The 24,046-nt window shown below is 40.7% G+C and overlaps 1 protein-coding gene across 3 annotated transcripts in view; it reads left to right on the top strand.

Annotated features, from left to right (window-relative positions):
* LOC309619657 (uncharacterized protein) overlaps positions 1-24,046 on the top strand; it is a 386,823-nt gene that overhangs the window by 258,433 nt on the left and 104,344 nt on the right. For 2 of the 3 annotated variants that reach the window (XR_014239096.1, XM_082375094.1), the window contains exon 7: positions 10,887-11,124. The exons of the other annotated variant lie outside the window; for it this stretch is intronic. The gene's annotated coding sequence lies outside the window, so the exon portion shown is untranslated. Of the gene's footprint in view, positions 1-10,886; positions 11,125-24,046 lie in introns of those variants that run through there. 3 annotated transcript variants of the gene reach the window in all.

Genomic DNA, 24,046 nt, shown 5'->3' with positions numbered 1-24,046 from the left:
TTTTTAAGAATGAATCTCTGAAGTGAGTCAGCTGCTGCTTCTGTCCCGTAATTGAAGTGAGAGAGAATTATATAGAAAGAGTCCAGGGTACTCTTTAGTCCAGACAAAGCTGTGATGATTAGGAGAATGAATTGCAAATGAGGAAGACAATAGGGAAGAAAGTTCTTTTATGGAGGGAGAGAGGACGGGTGTTGCAGAAAGGACTTTTAATAATTACAATCCAGGCTCAGAAAGCACCTGGGAATGTGAATAATTCAGCAGCCATTAGAGAAGAGGAAACCTCTGGAGAATGTCAGTCCATGGACACGAAATTGTACAGTATGGGTGCAACATCTGTGCCTTCCCAGAATGAGCCTCGCTGATAATGGATGGAAAACAACAAATGCAAACTGTTTGTTAAGCACTCTCAATTAAGAAAGGGACAAACATGAAACATTTTTAATTTTTCTATGATTACTGGTCCCAACTCTTCTATGTCAGATCTTCCTTCCCCCTGGGGAGTACATCCCTTAATACATTTTGGTCAGATTCCACAATTTCCCAGCTACTTTCAGTTATTAAAAGATTGTCCATTTTGAACTTGACTGTCATACCTCATTCAAAGATTTCCTTGCTATCATTATATGTCAGGCTTACAACCAGGGAGATGGGAAGTGGGGAGGAAGAATATTCCAATACTATGTTAAGACGACTGCTTCTGGGTGGTTCAATAAGTGATACAACCAGGGAATCCCATGGTCATGAGCACATCCCAGAACCTCCTTCATAGTGAAGTGGGTCCTTTGGTGAAGTGCTACCTTGTGTGTGATTCTATGTATGACTCTGTGATTCTACTGGCCTCTGGATGGTGGTGCTGGCTGAAGCTCTGCCAGCAGGAAAGGCAAACCCATATCCAGAATAAGTATCTGTTTTTGCAAGAATGTATCACGGACTCTTTGAGATTGAAAGGGACCCATTGTAGCCAACTTGCCACCATGTGGCCAGTTGGTTTCCTCAAGGAATAGTGCCAATCCTGTTTTGGTCTCTGTTGCTTACAGGTTAGACATTCAGAGGTGACAGTGGCTAGATCAGCCTTGGTAAGTGGGATCCTCTGCTGTTTGTCCCACGCATGGTTCTACCTCTGCCACTTTGTTCAGGAGCCTATTTTCCAGCACTTGGGATGGCAACTGACAATCACTGGTTAATATCAACTGACTGGTTCAATTTATCTCATTGGTAATTTTCTGCCTCTTCTGTGGTGGATGCTTTCTGATGGTTATTAAAGGATAATGCTGCACTTGTGCCTGTATTGCCATCCGCATACTTCTACCCCAGAGCTCCTTGTCTCACTGAACTTTGACTTTCTTGGCCCTGACCAGTACCCAAGACATTTGCCATTGCCCATAATATATCTATCACCACCATCCAGAGGCCAGTAGAATCACAGAGTCATACAATCACACACAAGGTAACATTTAACCAAAGGACCCACTTCACTATGAAGGAGGTCTGGGGCACTCCCGTGGCCATGGTATTCCCTGGTGTATCACATATTGAACCTTCCTGAAGCAGCCGGCTGGCTTGATATAGTATTGAAATGTTCTGCTTCCCCACTTTCTATCACCCTGGTTGTAAGCCTGACATATAATGATAGCAAGGAAACCTTTGAATGAGATATGAGAGTCAAGTTCAAAATGGATAGTATTTTAATAACTAAAATTATCTGGGAAATAATGGAATCTGACCAAAATAGATACATGAAGATGAATAGATAGATAGGTAGATAGATAGATGAATTAACCTCAAGCTTCTTTTTCTTTCATTCAAAGTAGACGATCAGTGTACTACCCAAACCAACCACCCACTGGAAGATATTTTCTCTCCACTGTAGTTCAAGGCTACCTTTGAGTGAGATTGTAAAGCAGCTCTCATCCATTTTTGGCCTGCACCCCCTTACCAGCCCAGCCATCCATAAACCAGTCTTGGGTTTTTCCTTCCTTCTTCAGCTTGTCTTATGGGACTTCCCATATGGCCTCCGTGTGAGCTGAGAGATGTGACGGTGAGCCACGATGGGTGTCTGGGGAGTCGGTGCTCACGTGCAGCTTGCCGCTGCTCTCTGTTCCCACTAGTGTTCGGTCCCTTTGGACTGCCTTTGTGTTAGCTTGACTTTATTACTTAGGGGGTCAGAGACCCAGCTTATGATGGGCAGTTCTGGCTACACATTTACTTGGTGTTTCATGGTTAAGTATTTCCTCTGCATCAGGGCCCAGGAGCATAACAAGAGCTTTGTTTGTTTGTTTGTTTGATTTTTTTCCAAAAGGCATATAATTCTCCACTGCAGAAGTCAAGTAATACCAGAACCACAGATTCTGCATTTTGATTCTCCCCCTGAGCTTGCCGTCAACACACATCTTTTGCCATCACTGGCACCTCACATGCCATAGTGTTTGCCAGAATGTATTCCTCAAGGGATAGGGCTAGTTGCCCTGCAGCCTGGACCTGCCGTAGAGCACTGCCTGCTTCCGGCTCCACTCACAGAGTCCTCCCCATCACCCGGTGTATGGGCTGGAGTGGGATTCATACGTGTGGGATATGTTGCCTCTAAAACCCACAAGAGGCTTACTAGGTCTTGTGCTTCATTCTATACAGTAGGGCAGAGGTCCCCAACCTTTTGGCACCAGAGACCGGTTTTGTGGAAGGCAATTTTTCCACGGACTGGGGTGGGGGGATGGTTTCGGGATGATTCAGGCGCATTACATTTATTATGCACTTTATTTCTATTATCATTACATTGTAATATATAATGAAATAATTATACAACTCACCATAATGCAGAATCAGTGGGAGCCCTGAGCTTGTTTTCACTTGCCACTCACTGATAGGGTTTTGATACGCATCTGCAAGCGATTGATTTATTATGGTCTCTGTGCAAGCAAACCTCTCTGCTAATGATAATCTGTATTTGCAGCCACTCCCCAGCGCTAGCGTCACCGCCTCAGCTCCACCTCAGATCATCAGGCATCAGATTCTCATAAGGAGCGCGCAAGCTAGATCCCTTGCGTGTGCAGTTCACGGTAGCGTTCGCGCTCCTATGAGAATCTAATGCCACCGCTGATCTGACAGGAGGCGGAGCTCAGGCGGTAATGGGAGTGATGGGGAGCGGCTGTAAATACAGATGAAGCTTCTCTCACTCACCCGTCACTCACCTCCTGCTGTGCAGACCGGTTCTTAGCAGACCACGGACCAGTATGGGTTGGGGGGTGTGGTTTGGAATCCCTGCAGTAGGGGATGCAAGCTGCAGCAATTTGTCTTTTTCTTTAGAGGGTCTGTCTCAGCACACTCCTGACCACTGGACCCCTAAAATCTTCATGGAAGTGACAGGTCCATGAGACCTCTGGATTATTTGTCTTAACTAAGCCTCCAGTATACCAGCTACTCTTGCTCAGTCTGCTGGATTAGTACCATATCATGAACATAATGGCTCAATGCGACATGATATGGGATATTTGGACAGAATAATAGATTATGAGGCCAGTGGAAGAGTTGTAGAGCCCTGGACAAAGCTGTTAATGTATAATGTTATCGGTTCCATGTGAATTCTATGTGAACAGTTTTAACTCCTCTTTCCTGTTTGGGAGAGAAAGAATGCCTTTACCAAATCAACGGCTGCATATGTTTATTTGACTCCATGTAAGTCTGCTCTATTAACAACATAACCTCCTGTGTGCAGTCATTCCCCAGCCAGTATCCGGTTGCCATATGGACTGACTGGTGAATTAAATAAAGATATAAGGATTGCCATTTCTGCATGTTTTAGATATATAAGGGTGTATCTAATCTCTGAATTTCCCCTGGGATGCAATATTGTTTATAATTTACTATCTGAGGCAGGAAGGTGGGACTCAGTTTCAGACGCTCAAACTTGGCCTTCTACACTCAATGGCTTTTACTTCCAAGGTCAAGGACCCAAAGTGAGATTGACTCCAGTCCAACTAAATGGCCATAGGTCTCTTTGAGAAAGGATTGAGAGAATCATTAGAATATATACCTGCCATGGTGTTGCCAGTATATGGGCAATAGGTTCTAGTTTTGAAAACTTTCTTAGGGATGGAATCTGGGCAAGAGATGGTGACTTTTTATTGGGCTGACCACCCTCATCCTTCTACTCTTCCATTTTTACTTTCTTCTGATTTTATGTACCAAGCTGTATCCTTTTTGGCTTCCCCACCCCTCCTTTTGCCTGTAGGATGCTTTATTGAACATCTCCACAACTCTCTGAGATCAAGACCTTTAGCTGCTGCTCTGACCAGGCAGACTGCTGCAATAATTGCAACCCCCCTGGCTTCTGGCAGTTAAATGCTGCCACCTGGTTTCTATTGCTTCCAGAGGAATATTCCATGACAACCTTTCCTACCTCCGTCTCTGGTCCACAGATGAGAGCTGGACTGAACGTGGTGAGGCTCATACCTTCTCACCAGCATGCTCCTGATGGCTTTGGTGAGTGGTGTGTCCTCTGGGCTTTCCAAGGAACAAAATCATCATTTTGACCATACAAAGTATATCCTCTCCAGCATGCCCACTTCCCTGAACCTTTTAATTTCTTTCTCCAGTGTCTGTCATAGCAACTCAGTGATTTCAGGCTTGCTCAGAACAAACCTTTTGCTTTCTCCAGGCATCCTTGATAGGGTGTGAAATCCCTTATCCCAAGAGGGTGCCCACAGGTGCCCAACTCTTATTATCCAGTTGTGTACTTCAACTTTTTTGATCAAGCACCCTCAAAATCCACTCCTATCGGTACTCTGCTGATTCTTGTTGATACATGCTGGCTAATTCTGTAACTCCTTTGGACTACAGTCTTTTTCCTTTCTTAGGTGGATTGTATAATTCTGGCTGGATTATGCTGAGATTTCACCCTAGTTATAGCCAAGAGAAAAAGTGGAATCTTTTTTTAAAATTTATTTTTATTGAGGTATAGTTGAATTACAATGTTGTGTTAATTACTGCATACAGCAAAGTGACTCAGTTATATATATATATATATATACATTATTTTTTGTATTCTTTTCCATTATGTTTCATCACAGTATATTGAATATAGTTCTCTGGGCTATACAGTAGGATCTTGTTGTTTATCCATTCTATATACACCAGTTTCCATCTGCTAATCCCAAACTCCCAGTCCAACCCTCTCCAACTCCTCTCCCCCTTGTTAACCACCAGTCTGTTCTCTATGTCCCTGATCCTGTTTCTGTTTCATAGATAGGTTCACTTGTGCCATATTTTAGATTCCACATATAAGTGATATCATATGGTATTTGTCTTTCTCTTTCTGACTTACTTCACTTAGTATGATCATCTCTAGTTGCATCCATGTTGCTGCAAATGGCATTGTTTTGTTGTTTTTCATGGCTGAGTAGTATTCCATTGTATATATGTACCACATCTTCTCTATCCATTCATCTGTCGATGGACATTTAGGTTGTTTCCATGTCTTGGCTATTGTGAATGGTGCTGATATGAACATAGGGGTGCATGTATCTTTTTGAATTATAGTTTTGCCTGTACATATGCCCAGGTGTGGGATTGCTGGATCATACAGTAATTCTATTTTTAGTTTTCCAAGGAACCTCCATATTGTTTTCCACAGTGGCTGCACCAATTTACATTCCCACCAATGGTGTAGGAGCATTCCCTTTTCTGAAAGTGGGATCTTATTTTGAGATGTGGTCCTGTTAACTTGCAGAGCAAAAGTCTCTGCAATGTTTTCCAGCACAGGACCGCAGGGGAGTGGTAGTTCTTTTTTTTTTTTAACTTTAAAAAAGTTCTATTTTATTGTTATAAAATATACTTAACCCAAAATACACAATTTTAACAATTTTTAAGTGTATAGTTCAATGGCATTAGTTATATCCACAACCATTACCACTATTTTCAAAACATTTTCATATAGAAACTCTGTATTCATTAAGCAATAACTCTCCCCTGGTATTTCTACTGTATTTTATGTCTCTATTAATTTGCTTATTCTGGGTATCTCATGTAAGTGGAATCATAAAATATTTGTCCTTTTGCATCTGCCTTATTTCACTTAGCACAATGTTTAAAAGAGTCATTTATGCTATCAGTCATTTATGTGTATCAGAATGACATTCCTTTTTATGGATGAATAATATTACATTGTATTTATATACCATATTTTGTTAATCCATTCATCTCTTGGTGGATACTTGGGTTGTTTTCACTTTGATTTTTGTGAATAATTCTATAATGAACATTGGTGTACAAGTATCTGCCTGAGTCTCTGTTTTCAATTTTTGGGGGTATATACCTTGGAATGGAATTGATGGATCATATGGTAAATCTACATTTAACTTTTTGAGGACCTGCCGAATGAATGCTGGTTGTCTGGTCCTTTTACCCCATATCGAGTCCTTAAGAACAATGTACCAGCTACTTGGCTCAAACCAGGTTATCCTGGGGACTTCCCTGGTGGTCCAATGGCAGAGAATCATCCTTCCGATGCAGGGGATGCGGGTTTGATCCCTGCTCAGGGAACTAAGATCCCATATGCCACTGGGCAACTAAGCCCGCATGCACCACAACTACTGAGCTCGCACGCCTCAACAGAGAGCCCATGCCGCAAACTACAGAGCCCACGCGCTGTGGAACCCGCGTGCTACAACTGGAGAGAAGTCCGTGCCGCAACGAAGATCCTGCGTGCCGCAACTAAGACCTGATGCAGCCAAAAAAATAAAGAAAATAAATAAATATTTTTTAAAAAAACAGGCTATCCTTTTAGATTTCCATTTGACCCTCAGGAAATCCTCTCATACCTGCTGTGTCAAATGTGGGAATACAACTGATGTACATTTGTTCCTTCTCTATGTCCTGACATCTCCCTCCCTATGTCCTGACATCTCCCTCCATGAAGTTTCCCATGTTTAATAACTTGGTATAGAGCACAAGAACAAGATCTATGTCTATATTAAATGAGCAAATGGGTATCAAGTGCCATTTTCTTTTCCTTGCAGTCACTTCTTTACTAGGGCACTTGGCTCCGGAGAGTATGGAACCCCTCTTTCCTTTCCCTTACAAGGAACAGCCCGGTCCCACCACTGAGGAATCTCCGTACAATGTGGGACACTGCTTGCCTCTTTGTCCTCAGCTTTCATCTCTAGTTACCTATTCTGGGAGAACAGAAATGCCACTAACAGGAACAGAGAACAAATAGGCAGTATGGCTTAAAGAGTCTGTTTTGTGCTGTAAATATACAGAAGTCTGTTCAGCTTGACTTCCCGGGTGGTAGTCATAGAGAATAGAGGCCCATCCTGAGTGAGAGCTGCTTCTCTGGTAGCAGGGAAGGAATGCCTGGGTAGGGGTGTGGTATAGTGGCGGGAAGAGCCCACATGGCAGTCATCAGGAAACTTGAATTAAAATCCAACTCTGCCATGTACTTACTGCTTGGCGTTGAGAAAGTCATTTATCCTTTGTGAGCTGTTTCCCTCATTTTTGAAATGGGTAAATCATATTTTCCCTCTATGTCGTAAAAGACTATTTGGAGGATTAAATTGGGTTATGTGTGTGCAAACACATTGCAAAATAATAAAATGTTTCCAAAGGTAATTTGATATTCTTGTGAAAGTAAATGGAACCCATTTTTGAGGGTTTTGGTTCTGAGGATGAAAGTTGACTACAAAATTGTACTTGTAGGATACTCTTTTCACCCATCCAACCATCCATCCATCCATCCATCCATCCATCCATCCATCCATCCATCCATCCATCTGTTGGCCTATTCATTCATTTACTCACTCATTCATTCAACAATAACTGAGCAACAATCATGCGCTGGGTGCTAGAGATACAAAGATGAATGAAACATGCCTCCTGTCCTCAAAGAAGTGACAATCTAGTAAGAAAGGAATGCACATAAGTAGACAAACACACTACAGTGGGATAGAAGTTTTGATGGAGGTAAGTCATGGGCTATTGGGAGCACGTCGGAGGGGCATCTAACTCCTGGGAGAGTCAGAGGAGGTGAAGATCCCATCACATGTGAAGGCTGGGAGAGTGAACACATTTTGAATTAGGCTGGACATCTTCCAAGCATTGTCCCATGATGAAAATGACCTCCTGGTTTATGTTCTCAGATGTTGCCAATTTTCCTGCCAGGCAACATCTGCTGTAGCACCTGTAAGCCTCACGCTAATGATTATTAATGACACTCTCTTCCTGCCTTAGAGTCGATTGCAGCGGGCAGCAGCAGCACAAGGCCCTCCACACAGCTTGTGCCTTGGCCACGGCTGAAGGGACCAGTGTCCTACGCCAGTGCCGCTGGGATCAGCCCAGCTGTTTTGGATTACTCTTGCCTGCAGCGAGCAGGGCCTTAGTTTTTCTTTTCCTGCGTCTTCTCTTCCTTGAATATTCACTTTGTATCTGGATTTTAAGCTCTCTCAGAAAAGGGGCTTGTTTTCCCTATTTATGATTCCCCCCCCCCCATATTATCCATTAAAAACAACACCAACCATTACAACAAAAGCAAATTCCCATAGGTACTCACTCATTTGACAAATTTGTGCAATACTGGGCATGAAATGGATGTTATTGATTCACTGACCAGGACAGCCCCTACATCAGCCTCTTTTGGTTGAGAAATAGGACTTTCCTGTCTTTCATATAAGATAGGGGTTTAAGGTATTTTTTCTGAAGTCAGGTTGAACTGGGCTTGGATCCCAGATTCAATGTTTTCTAGCTCTATGGCCTTGGACAAGTTGCTTATTTCCACGAACCTTAGTTTGCTTCTAAACTCCTATTTCTATGGGATATTTAGGAGGATTAAATGAGATAATGTGTGAGAAAGACACTTCTCACAGTGTAGGAACATCGTAGGAGCACCATAAATGAAAATATTGCAACTATTGCTATTGCCGTTGTCCTGATTCCCACCACCTGTTTTCTTCCTTTGGGCTTAGGATTAATAGTAAATGGAAGATCCCAAAAGACAGAAGAGGGATCGCTGGGGAAATCATCCCTTTGGTACTATCTCCAGTAGTGGGAAAATTTGAACTCATCATCCCCTAAGACAAACACTGTGACTCATTTCTATGCCTGAAGTATTTACTGAACAAATACTATGGGAGCGTTTATATACATGTCGTCTTCACCGTTTTATTATTATTTTTAAATTAAAATTAAAAAATTTTTTTTATTGAAGTATCATTGATTTACAATGTTGTTTTAATATCTGCTGTACAGCAAAGTGATTCAGTTACATATATATACATATATATTCTGTTTTTAATATTCTTTTCCATTATGGTTTATCATAGGATATTGAATATAGTTCTGTGTGCTATACAGTAGGGCCTTGTTGTTTATCCATTCTATATATAAAAGCTTACATCTGCTAACCCCAGCCTCCCATTCCATCCCTCCCCCAATGCCCTCCCCTTTGGCAACTACCAGTCTGTTCTCTATGTCCATTGCCTGCACCCTTTTAAGTAGTGTTTTGTTTCTTGGAGATTGCTGACTCATGAATAAAGTGCCAGTCCTCCCATCCTTTGCTGAGTATCATGAGGTACATTTACCTGATTGTTCAGTGGTCTCATCAACCCAACCTGATTGTCCTATGGTACGTCGTCCCCTGGTGACACAAGGCAATTCTCAAAGTGGGTATTGAGATGTACTCCTGAGGAAAAGATGCTGAACAATTGGTGTGTCAAAGAACTAGTCTGTGTTCTAACTGGAGAACATTCCTCCCTTCCTGCAAAACAGTTCTTATAAATAATTGGGCCTTACTTTTAAACTCCGAGTCTGCAGGATTATTTACACACACTGTTTATTTCCTTTGTTAAGAGAGACTTGACTTTGGGTGGCACTATCATTTTCTTTCTATTGCTTCTCTCTTGTCTTTACTCACATTGCTGTCATTATTATTACTCAACAAAAACATCGATAAGAGTAGCTGTCATTTAAGTTGCACTTGCAGTGTGCCAGACACTAGTCTAAATATTCAGTGAACTGTCACAGTACCATGACCTCTGCATTTTTTTATTTTAAACCCCACATTTGTTTATTTATTTATTTTTGGCTGTGTTGGGTCTTCGTTTCTGTGCGAGGGCTTTCTCTAGTTGCGGAAAGCGGTGGCCACTCTTCATCGCGGTGCGCGGGCCTCTCACTGTCGCGGCCTCTCTTGTTGCGGAGCACAGGCTCCAGACGCGCAGGCTCAGTAGTTGTGGCTCACGGGCCTAGTTGCTCCGCGGCATGTGGGATCTTCCCAGACCAGGGCTCGAACCCGTGTCCCCTGCATTAGCAGGCAGATTCTCAACCACTGCGCCACCAGGGAAGCCCATGACATCTGCATTTTACAGAAGGGAAATTGAGGCACCAAGAGGTCAAGGATTCCTAAATCACACAGCTAGGAAGTAGTGGAGTGACATTTCAAACGCAGGCAACCCAGCTCTAGAATCCAGTCTTTACCATTGCATTATTGTCTTTCAAATGTAGTATTTTATGGTTTATAAAGCAGTTTCATATATACAATTCATTTAATCTTGCTAGCCAGCTTCTGAGGCAGGTATTACTATTTTTCTATTTTGTAGATGGGGAAACAGGGTTTTAGAAAGTCTTTGTGATTTGCCCAAAGTTTCACAGTTAGTAGCTGGAACTCGGAACTAAGATTTCTAACTACAAATAATCTTTCCACGTAGCATGTTTATCCAGTTAGACAGAAGATATCAGAGTATTAGTACAGAAACTGCTCATTTAAGGAGCACTTGAATCTTGGGTCTGTTCGTTGTCTTACCGCAGTTTTGCCTCCGTGAAAAAAACTGCACGTAGACATTGAAAAGGCTTCCCCAAAACTCTGTTCTCCAAGGTCTGATTTTTCTTTTTTCCCTTTCGCACAGGAAGAAAATCTAATTGAAATTCATGTCGTGGTCTTATGAATTATGAGTCAGAAGAAAAGAAGCACTTAATCACTTAATGCAATGATTGTCTTTTCAAGCAAGCAAAAGGGAATAAGATGGAGGAGAAGGGGGGGCAGAGAAGAGCAGGGTGTGCAAGATATCTTATGGGAAACTCTTTGAAAACATGACTCCTTGATCTTTGCAGTTTTTTGGAGTCCTCCTGTGTAACTCAATATGCTCCTTTTCAAAGACGGTCTGCTTTTTTGAGTGTTGTATCTCTAGAGCCACAAGTTTTGATGATGTATTACCCAAAGGAGCTACTGGAGTATTATACCAACTTGCCAATGGAATTGACTAGGTCACTGATATACACTCCCTTCTTCCAAGTTCAAGTGAAAGGGAAAAAGGCTGAGTCCATTCCATCTTAAGGTCCAGCAAATTTCCTAGTGATTCAGATAATCTTCTAATATTACAAATAGAAATGATCTTAAAGAACTTTTAGACAAATTTTCTCACCTTACATATATATAAAGTAGCTAGAAACAGTACTTTCCTACGGTGACATAACGTAATTTTGTTTTTTGTGGCCGTGCTACACAGCATGTGGGATCTTAGCTCCCCAACCAGGGATCAAACCCGTGTCCCTTGCAGTGGAAGTGCAAAGTCTTAACCACTGGACGGCCAGGGAAGTCCCCATATAGCTAATTTGTTAAAATCTAATTTCCATTCTCTACTTAGTTACTAATTTGACAAAGAATAAAGCAAAAATGAAACAAGATACGGTAAATTTGGGACAGCAATTTTCTGGTTTGATTGAGCACATTGATCTGGTTAATTATGAACTTGCCAAGTTTCCACCTTAACCTCAGCTATGAAGGAAACCTACTGGCATTTACCTTAGAAATATGAGCTTTACTTGAGTAAAATAGCATTAAAGTTTATTTTTTTTTTATTAAAGCAACAAGAACATAATTCCGAATGCCAGAAAGGTCAGCTATATTTCAGCTACCAAAACCAAGGTCCGGAGGAGATTATTTTATTTTAACTTGAAGTTCTTTCAGTGTTAGAGGGAAGGAGTAGCTACTAAATCATCTCCCGTTGGAGCAGTGGTAGCTTAAAATATATCCACAGGTTCTTTGACATTCCTCCCTTTAAGAGGTGAAGCCTGATTTTCCTCTTTAGTGGGCTGGACTTAGTGACTGTCCTCTAACAAATAGAATAAAGCAGAAGTAATGATGTGCAACTTTGGAGGCGACATCATAAAAAAGCATGAGGCTTCCTCCCTGATCCTCTTCTTGCATTGCTGAGTCTGGGTGATGTTAGCTTCCGTATTGTGAAGAGGACCATGTAAGCGAGGAACTGAAGTCTCCTGCCAATAGCTGGCAAGGAACAAAGGCATCTGGCCAATAGCCACATAAACGTGCCATCTCGGAGGTAGATCCTTTAGCCCCAGTCAAGCCATCAGATGACAGTGGACGCTACTGACATCTGACTACATCCACCTGAGACACCCTGTGCCAGAACCACCAGCTAAGCCCAAATCGTCCTGATTTGCCCAGAACTTTTCTGGTTTTAGCACTTAAAATCCCATGTCCCAGGAATCCTCTGAGTCCCAGGCAAACTAGAATGGTTTGTCACCCTAATCTTTCCTGAATTCCTGACCCACAGAAACTGTGAAATAATCGCTGTTATTTTAAGTCGCTAAATTTTGGGTTAGTTTGTTACATGGCAATAGATACTCATACTGGAGCCATTGTTTAATACCGGTTGTGGTTGAAGCATCAAAATGCAGAAATGATGATTTGTCTCAGACACTCATTTACACAATCTTAACTTTAGACTCTGACCCTAGTTTTTGTAATCTAACAAACAACCAGTTGAAAACCCAGTCATTTTACCCATTGCCTTACCCCTAATGATCATTTAGGTGATTTTTTTTTTTTTTCTAAACATTATGGTTGTTTTGACATCTGGTGGGTAATTATCACACTTCTAACCAGTGTTACTCAATATAGTGTAAGCAGACTACCTATCCTTGGATCACCTGGAGAATCTATTAAAAATGCAGATTCCTGGTCCCATGCCAGATCCACTGAATCAGAATTTCTGGGGGTTGGGGATCAGAATTTTATGTGCTTATTAGACTTTTCAGGTGATTCTTAGACATTGCTTTAAGACAAATGATTTTTAAAATCCTGCTACTAACCAACTTTCAAGCTGATAGAAACAATACTTTGACTATAATATGTTATGAAAGAGCTGTTATTGATAATAGGATTACAATTACCCTTGGTTTCAATCTTCTTAATTTCACTGGGGGAAGCAGAGACATGCATACTGACAGAGTAGATGGATGAGTTCAATGATTGCTTTCAGGAGATGGTTTAATAGGTCAGCAAACATGCTGTGGACTCATTTTAGGAAGTGCCTGGTGTTATCTGGTGATGAGAGCAGAGGAAAACAACTGAAAGTCCGCTGGCTTGGAGGCATTTGTGCATATTTTCCCTTTCTTGTGAAGTTATACAGACATCAGAAGGCCCAGCTAATCTGTTACAAATCCAAACAATTATAACTGCAGTCAGGCTGTTTTTGAAGGGAGATGAGCAAACAAAAGACAAATTGAAGAGGCACAGAAGAGCCCAAATGAGAAAAACGATCACAGTTCCAGCATGAAGACAAATATGAATAATAAACAAGCACACTTCCTAGCATACACATCTCTGCTAATGAAACACTCTACAGATTGTACAAATAACATGTCCATCATGAAGTGGGAGAGTATACCAAAGTGAATCCTTAGGGAAAGCAACTCTTCCCAGGAAGGATGTAATACAGTAGAAGCAACAGATGGAAGCTAATGGAAGAAAAGGAAAAGGGAGGCTGGGAGAAGCTCCTTGTGCTGGTATAAACAAAGAACAGGAGGGGAAGGAGATAGAACAGAGCAGGACGGAAATGATTCTCAAATAGTGTATTTTTCTCTTTTTGATGCACTCATTTAGTTAGCATAGATTTGATTATCTTCAATTCGGTTAAATTAAATTCAACTCAATTCAACATTATGAACTTCAATACTTCATTTAGGCACTGAGGTTATCCAGGAATGAGTAAGGTGAGATTCATATCCTCAAGGAGTTTAGAATCTAGAGGGCAAGAGCAGGGAAGAGTAAATAGAAATATAAACAACTAGTGTGATGATTATACCAGTCTCTACTAGAAGATCTGCTTTATGCCCTCCTCTGTATCCTGAAGGGTATTTCCTATGTCCTTCTGGGTGGATGAAAGATAAAACAATCTATGGAACTAACCCAACTCATCTACAAAATTCAGACAATTTTGTTGTTGTTGAGTTATTGTCTCAGATTTTGGAAGTTGTTGCTCTTTATTTCTTGAGAAGGAAAATATCAGAGGCGTTTATTTAGTAACAACTATTTAGAGAAAATATTTCTTTCTGACACCTCTTCTTTAATTATAGCAGATAATTTGTTAAGTATATAGATTTCTCTATTCCTCATAATAATTATGTGGAATATCTACCATTAGCCACATTTTAGAGATGATGAAAAGAGATCGAGACAGTTTAAACTAAGTTTGTTGCCCAAGGTCACGCAGCTAGCAAGGGGCTAAACTGCAATTGTAACCCATGTCTTTCTAATGTCATTAGCATGCTGTCTCGTAAAAACCCTTATGTTGCCTTTTGAGATAGCATGGAAGGAGATGAAATAAGTGCTAAGTAAATGCACAAATGAACTAAAGGCAACCAAATGAAGAGACAATTTTTTTCTGACATGGGGTTAGATATTCCAAAGGCATAGTGGCAACTGAGTTGGGTCTTGAAGGATGGGAAGGATTTTAATAAAGACCTGAGAACTGAGGAAGCAGCAGGAGCAAAAATATCAAGACACACAAATTAAGGGCCCATTCTGAAACTGATTAGAGCACAGGACACACAGCATTATGGAGAGAGGAACAAGACTAGAATGATAATTTGCAACTAGATATTTTAAAGTTCATGATAAGAATTTGGAGGCAGTGAGGAAACCTTTGCAATTTGTGAAGAGGGGAATGAACTAACCAGATTTATATGTTTGGTTGATAAAGGATGGGAATATTATCAAACCCAGGTTCGTGTTCCTGATGCACAGTGAAGCCAAACAAACCGAAACATCAGAGTTTGGGGCAGAGAAAGGTTTATTGCAAGGGCCATGCAAGGAGAAAAGGTGGCTTGTGCTCCAAAGACTGGAACTCTCCCATGGGTTTCAGGGAAGTGTTTTTAAGGGGAAGGTGAGGGAAGGGAGTTGCAGGGTGTGTGATCAGCTCATGCACAATTCTCTGGTTGATGGTGAGGTAACAGGCCAGTGTCATGTGATTATCATGATCAATTCTCAAGCTCCAGTAGGTCTGGGGGCAAGGTACTTAACGCATGGTCATCAGGTAGTTAACTTCTTCCATTTGGTGGGTTTAGCATCTGTAAAACAACTCAGGAAATGCACATCGGACACTGTTATCTAGGTACTTCAGGGAGGAACTGAAGATTCTGTGACTGCCCTATGACTGATACACTGTTTGAATTCTTACTAGTTCTCCTGGCCCAACTGTTATTTTGTCATTACATGTTCACATGCTTTCAATCATTTATTCTTGAGCCAGGCTTTTGTGACTTAGAGGAGGCCTGGGAGACTACAGCTTTTCTACAAACAAGAGGCAGGTTGAGGACTTGGTGGTGGGTGTCAGACTCTGGAAGGCCCCATAGGGTCCTGCTTGGTTACAACATGATGAACAAAGGAGGCAAATGTTTAGTTTGTGAGCCTAATTAGGAAGTTATTGAATTAGTCTAAGCTGAAACAAAAGCAAACAAATAAACAAAAAACCCAAGAATACCGTCAAGAGCAGAAGTGTTACAGAGAATAGAATCATCAGGATGTATTGAGTACCTGCATGCAGTGAATGAAGAAGAGAAAGCTGTTGACGATCACTCCCAAATTTGCACATGTGATTAAGATATAATGTTATTAAACAAGGCAGAAAATTCAGCAGAGAAGCAGTTTACAGGAAAGGGATCATGAAGAGTTCAGCTTTATTAGAATAGAGTTTTAGAAACATATGGAAAACAGTTAGAAAACTTGTTCGGGAGCTCAAGAGAGAGATTAAACCTTGTGATATGGATAGGAGCATTTAAGCTCATTGAGTGATGTGTAAGATTACTTCCCTCCAAACTTGAGGGAGAAACAGGAACATTCGCTTCCCTATGAGTCTATACACACACCTAAGTTAAAAAAGTTAATCTCCACCAACATTTAATGAAAAAAAGGGACAGTCTTTGACTATTACAAGGCTTCAGTCCAAGGAGGACAAAAGAAATAATTCATATTCTACAAATATTCTACAAATTCCTGTGAATATCTCATGAAATTAGAGACGATTAACCCTTGAGGGACCTTAGTAAACATGCAACATTCTGCAGGATGGGAACATGAGAATTCTGTGGGTCCAGGTGACCCTATTTTTAGCCTACATTCAGACTAGAATCAAGCTTTGGAATAGGATGCTATAGGCATTTCCATAGTTTAGTATTCATACCCTAAAATTTTTGCTGACTTTTTTCATTCCTTCTTTACCTAGTTGAAGACCAGCTTTGCCAAATACATTGTTTCATGCTCTGTCTTGAAAACCTTTTTGAAATCTTGATGTTGTTCTTTCTACAACTTCTGAAGAAATTTGAGTGGAAACAGTATGAATCACAATTGAGAAATATGTTTTTACTCTCCAAAATTAAAAGGAAGAGATTTTTGCAGCTGTCATTTTGAAAATTAATTATCTTTTATGTCACATATATGGCATATTATCACATTATTTTAGAAACACTGGGAGCATTATTTTAGCTAGTGTGCTGTAATGCTAAGAGCATAATGATTATAATTATTCAAAATCTTTTCCGATAGAGTTTAAATGGACCTAAGTGATTTTATAGTGAAAGTTACAGTTCTTGCAAGTTGTCTGCAGTCTGACTTGTAGATTTTAGTCTCTGAAGTTTAGGAATAGGAAAATTTTCCTGTTAGTTTATAGAAGTCCCATAGGTTATAGCTTTCCCAGAACTTAACTTCTGAAATTGGGGTCAGCCAAGAGAATATCCAAAAAATTCATACCATGTGACTTGTATCTTCTGAATACCAACTTTTTGACTTTTCTGAAGAGCCTTTTGAGCCTATGAAAAAACCCAAGGATTAAAAAACCAGCAGAGATATTTGATAGTGGCTATCTTCTTGAGCCTTAACCTGTTCATTCACCAAGTCTGGAGGCACTTCAGAGCTTTGGCACATCTGGAAAAGAAGTGGCATGAGAAGGCCCTTTAAGCATGCTACGTATGATTGAGCATATTTTCCGAGGTCAGGCAGGTGTTCCAGTTTTATGTCCTGGGAGGTAGAACTTTTATTATCAGCAACCTATTTCATAACCACATGTGATGAGTTGACCATGAGTAAGTCAAATCCCTGTTTTGTCTTGAGGCAACTGATGTTTCATTAGGGTTTTCATACTATGCTTGTATGACAGGAAAGGACACTCAGTCTTAGTATCTTATGACCACTTCTAATGCTTTTTTTTTAAATAAATTTATTTATTTATTTTTGGCTGCATTGGGTCTTTCGTTGCTACGTGTGGGCTTTCTCTAGTTGTGGCGAGCAGGGGCTACTCGTCGTTGCGGTGCACAGGCATAGTTGCTCTGTGGCATGTGGGATCTTCCCGGACCAGGGCTCAAACCCGTGTCCCCTGCATTGGCAGGTGGATTCTTAACCACTGCGCCACCAGGGAAGTCCCCACCTCTAATTCTTAAATCAATGATTCTAATGAGATTGTTTGTCTTAGAAGAGTCTCATTTACATTATATAACACTAAGTACCCCAAAATACCCAAGTTTACAAATATTATGTTCTGTACCTATTAAGGTATCTTGAGAATGTAGACTGTTCTTTCATGGAAATAATTAAATAATGAGTTATCAAAGGAGGCTAAGTGAGAGCTTCAGATTCGGGCTTTTGTGTCAGACACACCTCTTTTGGGGCCAGCTCTGCCACTTACTAATGGGTCAAGTTGGTCAAATGATTTGTACTATCAAAATTCTCAATTGTTATAATAGTGTAATTACATCTCAGGGTTGTTGTGAGCATTTAATGACAGAATGCATATGAAGTGTCAAGGAAAAAGAAAGTGAGGTTATTTGGGATTTATGTATCTTGACCATTCATTTGCTACAGGAAATTTTAATGATCTCTGTTTAAGAAAGTCATTGAGAGGCAGCGATATTCATGAATGATACAGTGTTTGTGCACAATACAGTAGATAAACTGCGATTGGGGGTGAATAGAGTGGTGGGGTGGAGTAAGGAAATTCCATTTACACCCACTGGCTTCAGGAAAGATGGTACCTACCACAGACAAGCATGTGGGAAGAAGAAACCAAGATGCTCACTTAGAAACAATATTGGGGGTAGGGGTGGGTTTCACAAATGGGCACATACAACTTCAGCCACCTGTGGAAAGGAATTATAAAAAAATTTATTCAGTTACTACTATGTGTAATTTGTTATCAAAATCATTGCATTTTGATAATCCTGTAATATAATTGTCATTACTTCAATGTTGGAGTTTAATTTCCTTACACTTGGAAAATTTAATTTTCTCACGACTACACATCTAGAAAGTTCCAGTCATGATTTAATTTCTGGACAGTAATGGTAAAGTTCATGAACTTTCTATTGTTTTCAACGTTGCCTCCCTCACCTGCTTGTATGCATTGGACATGGGACTGAAAGAAATGGATTAAGGAATATAATATGATGGATACCTCAGCCAAGAGAAACCTATTGGAAGGATCAGGTGGTTTCACCAATATCTGTAAAGAGACCCCATCGCAGCCCTCCCTTTTTAAGGTGCCGAGACACTGTAAATCTGTAAAGACTACAGCAATAACCCACAAAAGTATCACAACACTGTCCAGGGCTGGAACAGGACTAATCAGGTTACTACATGCTGACTGAAAGCTAGAAACAGGTTTTGGGAGAGAGAGAAAATTCTCTGAATCTTGAAGGGGTGGAAACACAAATATAGCTTAGATAAGATAGACTGTGGCCAGAACAATCCTGAATGGTCTGAATTCAATTTTGTAATTCTGAATCCTGGTCTACAAAACTTGTAACCAAGAAAACTTTCCCTGGCTTGTAAACCCATCCATTTCACAAATGCTTTGGGGCACCATTGTGTTTTCTTTGTTGGCCTAGGGTTTCTAAGCAAATTTCTCTGGTCCAATGTAGAAGTAACTTGGGGGTTGTCAGAGGGTAAAAAAAAAAATAGTCTTGTCAAACTTCAGTCAGCATAATAGGACATTACAACATTACAAACACATATCTTGATATGTCCCTTTAGGGACTGGTGTTGTGATGGCAGGCTTGAGATTGGCTTCTTTGTCCAGGGAGATAGCTGAGCTGGGGAAACAGGGAAGAATTAGAGACAGTTCTGCATGTGGCTCCTTCTTTCCCTAACCATCTCCTTACATATTTTATTCATTTATTGACTCAACAAATATTTATGGAGCATTATCTGTGCCCCAGAAACTATGCTAGATGGTGGGAAAATATCAATGAACCATTCAGAAAACGTCCCTCATGGTACTTACATTTCTGTGGCTGGGTGGGCAAGGGATAGACATATCAAGATGTAAAATAATTTCAGTTAGTGATAAATACTTGGAAGAAAAATAAAGATGGATAAAGAAGGAGTCAGAGAACAACTCAAGAGAAGTGACTGAGGGAAAAAAGTGAGGGTCAGGGTTAAGCTAGATGGTTAGGGAAGATTTCTTTTAGGAGACGGTACCTAATGTTTGAACAGATACTCTGGGGGAAAAGGAAGAAGCATAAAGGGGAGAGTGAGAATGCTTTTGGAACAGAAGAGGGTGACATTGCATTGGAGAGGTAGAGAGCAGTGGCAGTGATTTACAAAAGAAACACAGAGAAGAGCTTGGATTCTCAAATACGTGCAGATGTGTTTTGATCTCAGTGTTTTTTTTCTAACTCATAACAAATGAAGTCTGATAAATTTAGTAGCAGATTTCCTTCATCTGAATGTATCCTTTCCCCCACCCTTCTTTCGTTTCCTCCCGGAAGAATGTGTTGTGGGAGAAGAAGTTAATTTAACAAGAAAAGCTGAAACTGACAATGTGGAACCTTGATTCTCTTACAAATGCAGCCCCGATTATTACAAAATCTGCCTATGACAAGTCTAATATGTCTCTCTTTACTGGTAAATTATCATTCATCCTGAAAGGTGTGAGGACTTAATCCTTTGCATTCAAGGAGTTCAGAGCCTGAGCACCGCAATCATAAACCCATTTCTTTTTCTTGAAAGGCTCCAAAAAGTGCTTGAAACGTGCTCATGTACCTTCCCTTGGTGCCACTGTAGGCTCAACTCTGCTGACTGAGGATTTACCTACTTGCGATATGTTTTCTCTCTGGTCCTCTTGATTTCGCTAATGTTTTGGCTGGAGCTTCACTTGCTTAGTACCTCAATAAAACAAAACAAAATATTTCACCTGGTACTATTTCCACAAGTACAGATACTCTAGGAGGTAGCACAAAATAAGGTCAAGAGTGGGCATATTGGAGTCAGGCAGTGTATACAGCTCCATCACTTACTTGCTATTTGAGCTCAAACATGTCAATTTACTTCCCTGAGTCTCAGCTTCCTCTTGTACTAAGGAGAGCTAATAAGATTTACTTTGTCTGACTGCTTAAAGAAAGATGTGGAATGTGGTACCTGGATGTCAGGCAAATGGGATATGACTAAGTCATTCAACTGGTATGAATGTGTCCTTTAAAATTTAACATTAAATATTGCAATGGTAGATGTGTGTCATCATACCTTCGTGAAAACCTACAGAATGTACAACACCAAGAACGAACCCTAATGTAAACCACGGACTTTGGGTGATACTAATGTGTAATGTAGGTTCATGAACTGTAGTAAATGTACCAGTGTGGGGTAGGGTGTCCATCATAAGGGAGGTTGTCTGTGTGGGGGGGGGGGCGTGCGCAGTGGGTATCTGGGGACTCTCTGTACTCTTGGCTTAATTTTGCTGTGAACCTAAGACTGCTTTAAAAACAAAGCTTATTAATTTAAAAAACAACATGAATAAATATTAGTTGGATCACCTCTCCATCACACATTGGATAGATAACCCAGCATCCCTCCAGATATCTGGCAAGTTTTGGAGAATTCTCTTGTCTTAGACTCGGGCTCTTCTAGCTTTAACTTCAGGTGCTGCTGCGTTGCCAACCTCAGTTCTGCCTTCTCCATCTACCTGCTCTGTTCCTTATTAAATGGCACTGACCAGTACACATGCTGTGTGAGCCGGAGAATGTACTAAAAGTTTGGGAGTGTGAGCGGGGAAGGGGAAAAAAGCACAGCCGCTCAAGAGTTAGTGCTCTCATTCTAAAAGTCTCTGGGTTTTACCTGCCATTGCAACAGTTCATTGGTCCCTTCACATAAAGCTTTATTCTCTTGTCATGATTTACTGACCCTTGCACCTACCACTCTGTTCTCCAACCCTGTCCCCCCTTTTTTTCAGTCTACCTGGAGAAACGAAAAAAAAAGCTTACTTTCTTAATGCAGATCAATTTTCTTTCTTTGGTTTTGTTAAGAATTGTTATCTTCTTAAGGGTAAAATCACGACTGTATAAATACATTTAAAAATTAACACATGACAAATATTTTATTTAACTCATTATTTAATGAGAGGACTGGTAAGGTGTTACAGCTGGTTCAAAGCAAAGTTCAAAGAATCACACGTATATAATGGCAAAAATGGTCAATATTCACAGAGCAGTAAGAAACTCTCTCCTCTGGACACAATTTACATGTCTATGAGCAAGGATCACTTGCATTACTATCAATATTCTGCAACTGACAGAGTTTTAAAAGAACTCAATAAAAGAAGAAGGTAACCTGGAAGGGTGTGTCAGACAGGACTCCCCTCCCTGATTTTTTTCTTTTTTCTATTTCAAAGTCGTTCACATTTTTTCTTGACAGCTCACTCCTGGCTTATCTTGACCATACACAAATGGATGGTTTTCATAGTATCTAAATTATCCATCAGTTACACAGTATAGCTAAACAAAGATCTATTCTTTCTTCCCAGTATAATGTTGCTGCCATCTTTGTTTCCCTTTTTCTACTATGTAAATAAAATAACTGATACATTATACACATTCAATAAATGTTACTTCCCCTTTGCCCTTCCTGACTTGTTCTCAGCTCAGTGTGTCTGTTATACGCTTTGCAGGGTTTCCCTGAGCTGAAAGTACTCTCCCCTCTCTGAATGTCCATGCGTTTGTACTGTTACTGCCCCATCACAAAGTTAAGAGTATTTAGTGTCATAAGAGATACAGGTGTCTTATGAAGCTATATTTGGTTATATTTTGATTTAAACCTCATTTTAGCACAAGAAGATGGTCTTGAAAAAAACTAGGCCTGAATCGATGGCATAGAATCTGGAAGGAAACAGACAAGATAGGACTACAAGACCTTTGAAATCTTTCTAATTATAGTTTCATTGAGAAGATAAAAAAATACTTCTATTTAGGTAGTGAGATAAAAGCAGGGAGAAGTTATTTAATTGCCTTTCATAAAACGGAAGAAAAATCTTATTGTTTCTCAACCCATTCATCAGGATTATATTTAGTCATGTAGAACTGTGTTTCTCAGAGTGCGTTTCATGGTCTGACTGCATTAGAATCATCCATGGCCTTGTTAAAAATAGATTTGTAGGGGCTTCCCTGGTGGCGCAGTGGTTGAGAATCTGCCTGCCAGTGCAGGGGACACGGGTTCGAGCCCTGGTCTGGGAAGATCCCACATGCCGTGGAGCAACTGGGCCCGTGAGCCACAACTACTGAGCCTGCGCGTCTGGAGCCTGTGCTCCGCAACAAGAGAGGCCGCGATAGTGAGAGGCCCGCGCACCGCGATGAAGAGTGGCCCCCGCTTGCCACAACTAGAGGAAGCCCTCGCACAGAAATGAAGACCCAACACAGCCAAAAATAAATAAATAAATAAGTTAAAAAAAATAGATTTGTAAACTAGATTTTTTGGAGGGTGGGGTGGGAGGGCATCATCTACTACATCAGAATATCTGGAGGTGAGTCTCTAGAATCTGAATTTTTATGAAAGACTTGGATGACTCTTAAGTCTACTGAAGTATGGACACTAGGGTTATAGAACATATTTTTATATTCAAGAGGAATGTTGGGGAACTCCTACTAATATGGCCAGTGAAGTCCAGCGTAAAGAACAATGTCACAGCTTGCAGAAGACCTAGAATCTGATCAGTGCTCTGTCAAGAATCGGCAGGTCATTTGGATAGTCTTTAAACCTCACTGGTCCTGGGTTTTTCAGAAAAAGATTTGAACTAAATGGTCTCTATTTCTCTTTCAATCCTAAAGGGTGGCTTATTCTTTTTTTTAATTTTATTTATTTATTTATTTTTGGTTGTGTTGGGTCTTCGTTTCTGTGCGAGGGCTTTCTCTAGTTGCGGCAAGCAGGGGCCACTCTTCATCGCGGTGCGCGGGTCTCTCACTATCGTGGCCTCTCTTGTTGCGGAGCACAGGCTCCAGACGCGCAGGCTCAGTAGTTGTGGCTCACGGGCCCAGTTGCTCCGCGGCATGTGGGATCCTCCCAAACCAGGGCTCGAACCCGTGTCCCCTGCATTGGCAGGCAGACTCTCAACCACTGCGCCACCAGGGAAGCCCAGGTTGGTTTATTCTTGTCCTAACTAAGCATGAGGATAAAACGTGTTCTCCTAATAACAATATGTTCAGAGAGTACTGTCTATTTGGGTGAGGGCTCATAAACATTAATTCAATGGCCTGTTAATAGATCGCTACACAGAAAATCACCATGCAAGGTTCACTGATATCATTTTATGAACCATTAGTCATCCTGGTTCTACTCATGTGATTGTTTTTTGTGTGTGTGTTTGTTTTCATTTGTTTGGGTATACGTAGCACTTTTTTCTTTTGAATGAACTGAAGCAGAGACACACTTTTAAACTTCCTCTCCTGGAAGGATAGTGCACCTCAAGCCTAAGAAAAAATTAAATCAGAATACAGGCACTCAGCATCA

The sequence above is a fragment of the Balaenoptera borealis genome, assembly GCF_965194805.1.
Source record: "Balaenoptera borealis genome assembly, chromosome: 21".
In the NCBI taxonomy this organism is placed as follows: domain Eukaryota; kingdom Metazoa; phylum Chordata; class Mammalia; order Artiodactyla; family Balaenopteridae; genus Balaenoptera; species Balaenoptera borealis.
Note: the sequence above shows the minus strand (reverse complement) of the source record. Positions and strands in the feature narration are given on the sequence as shown.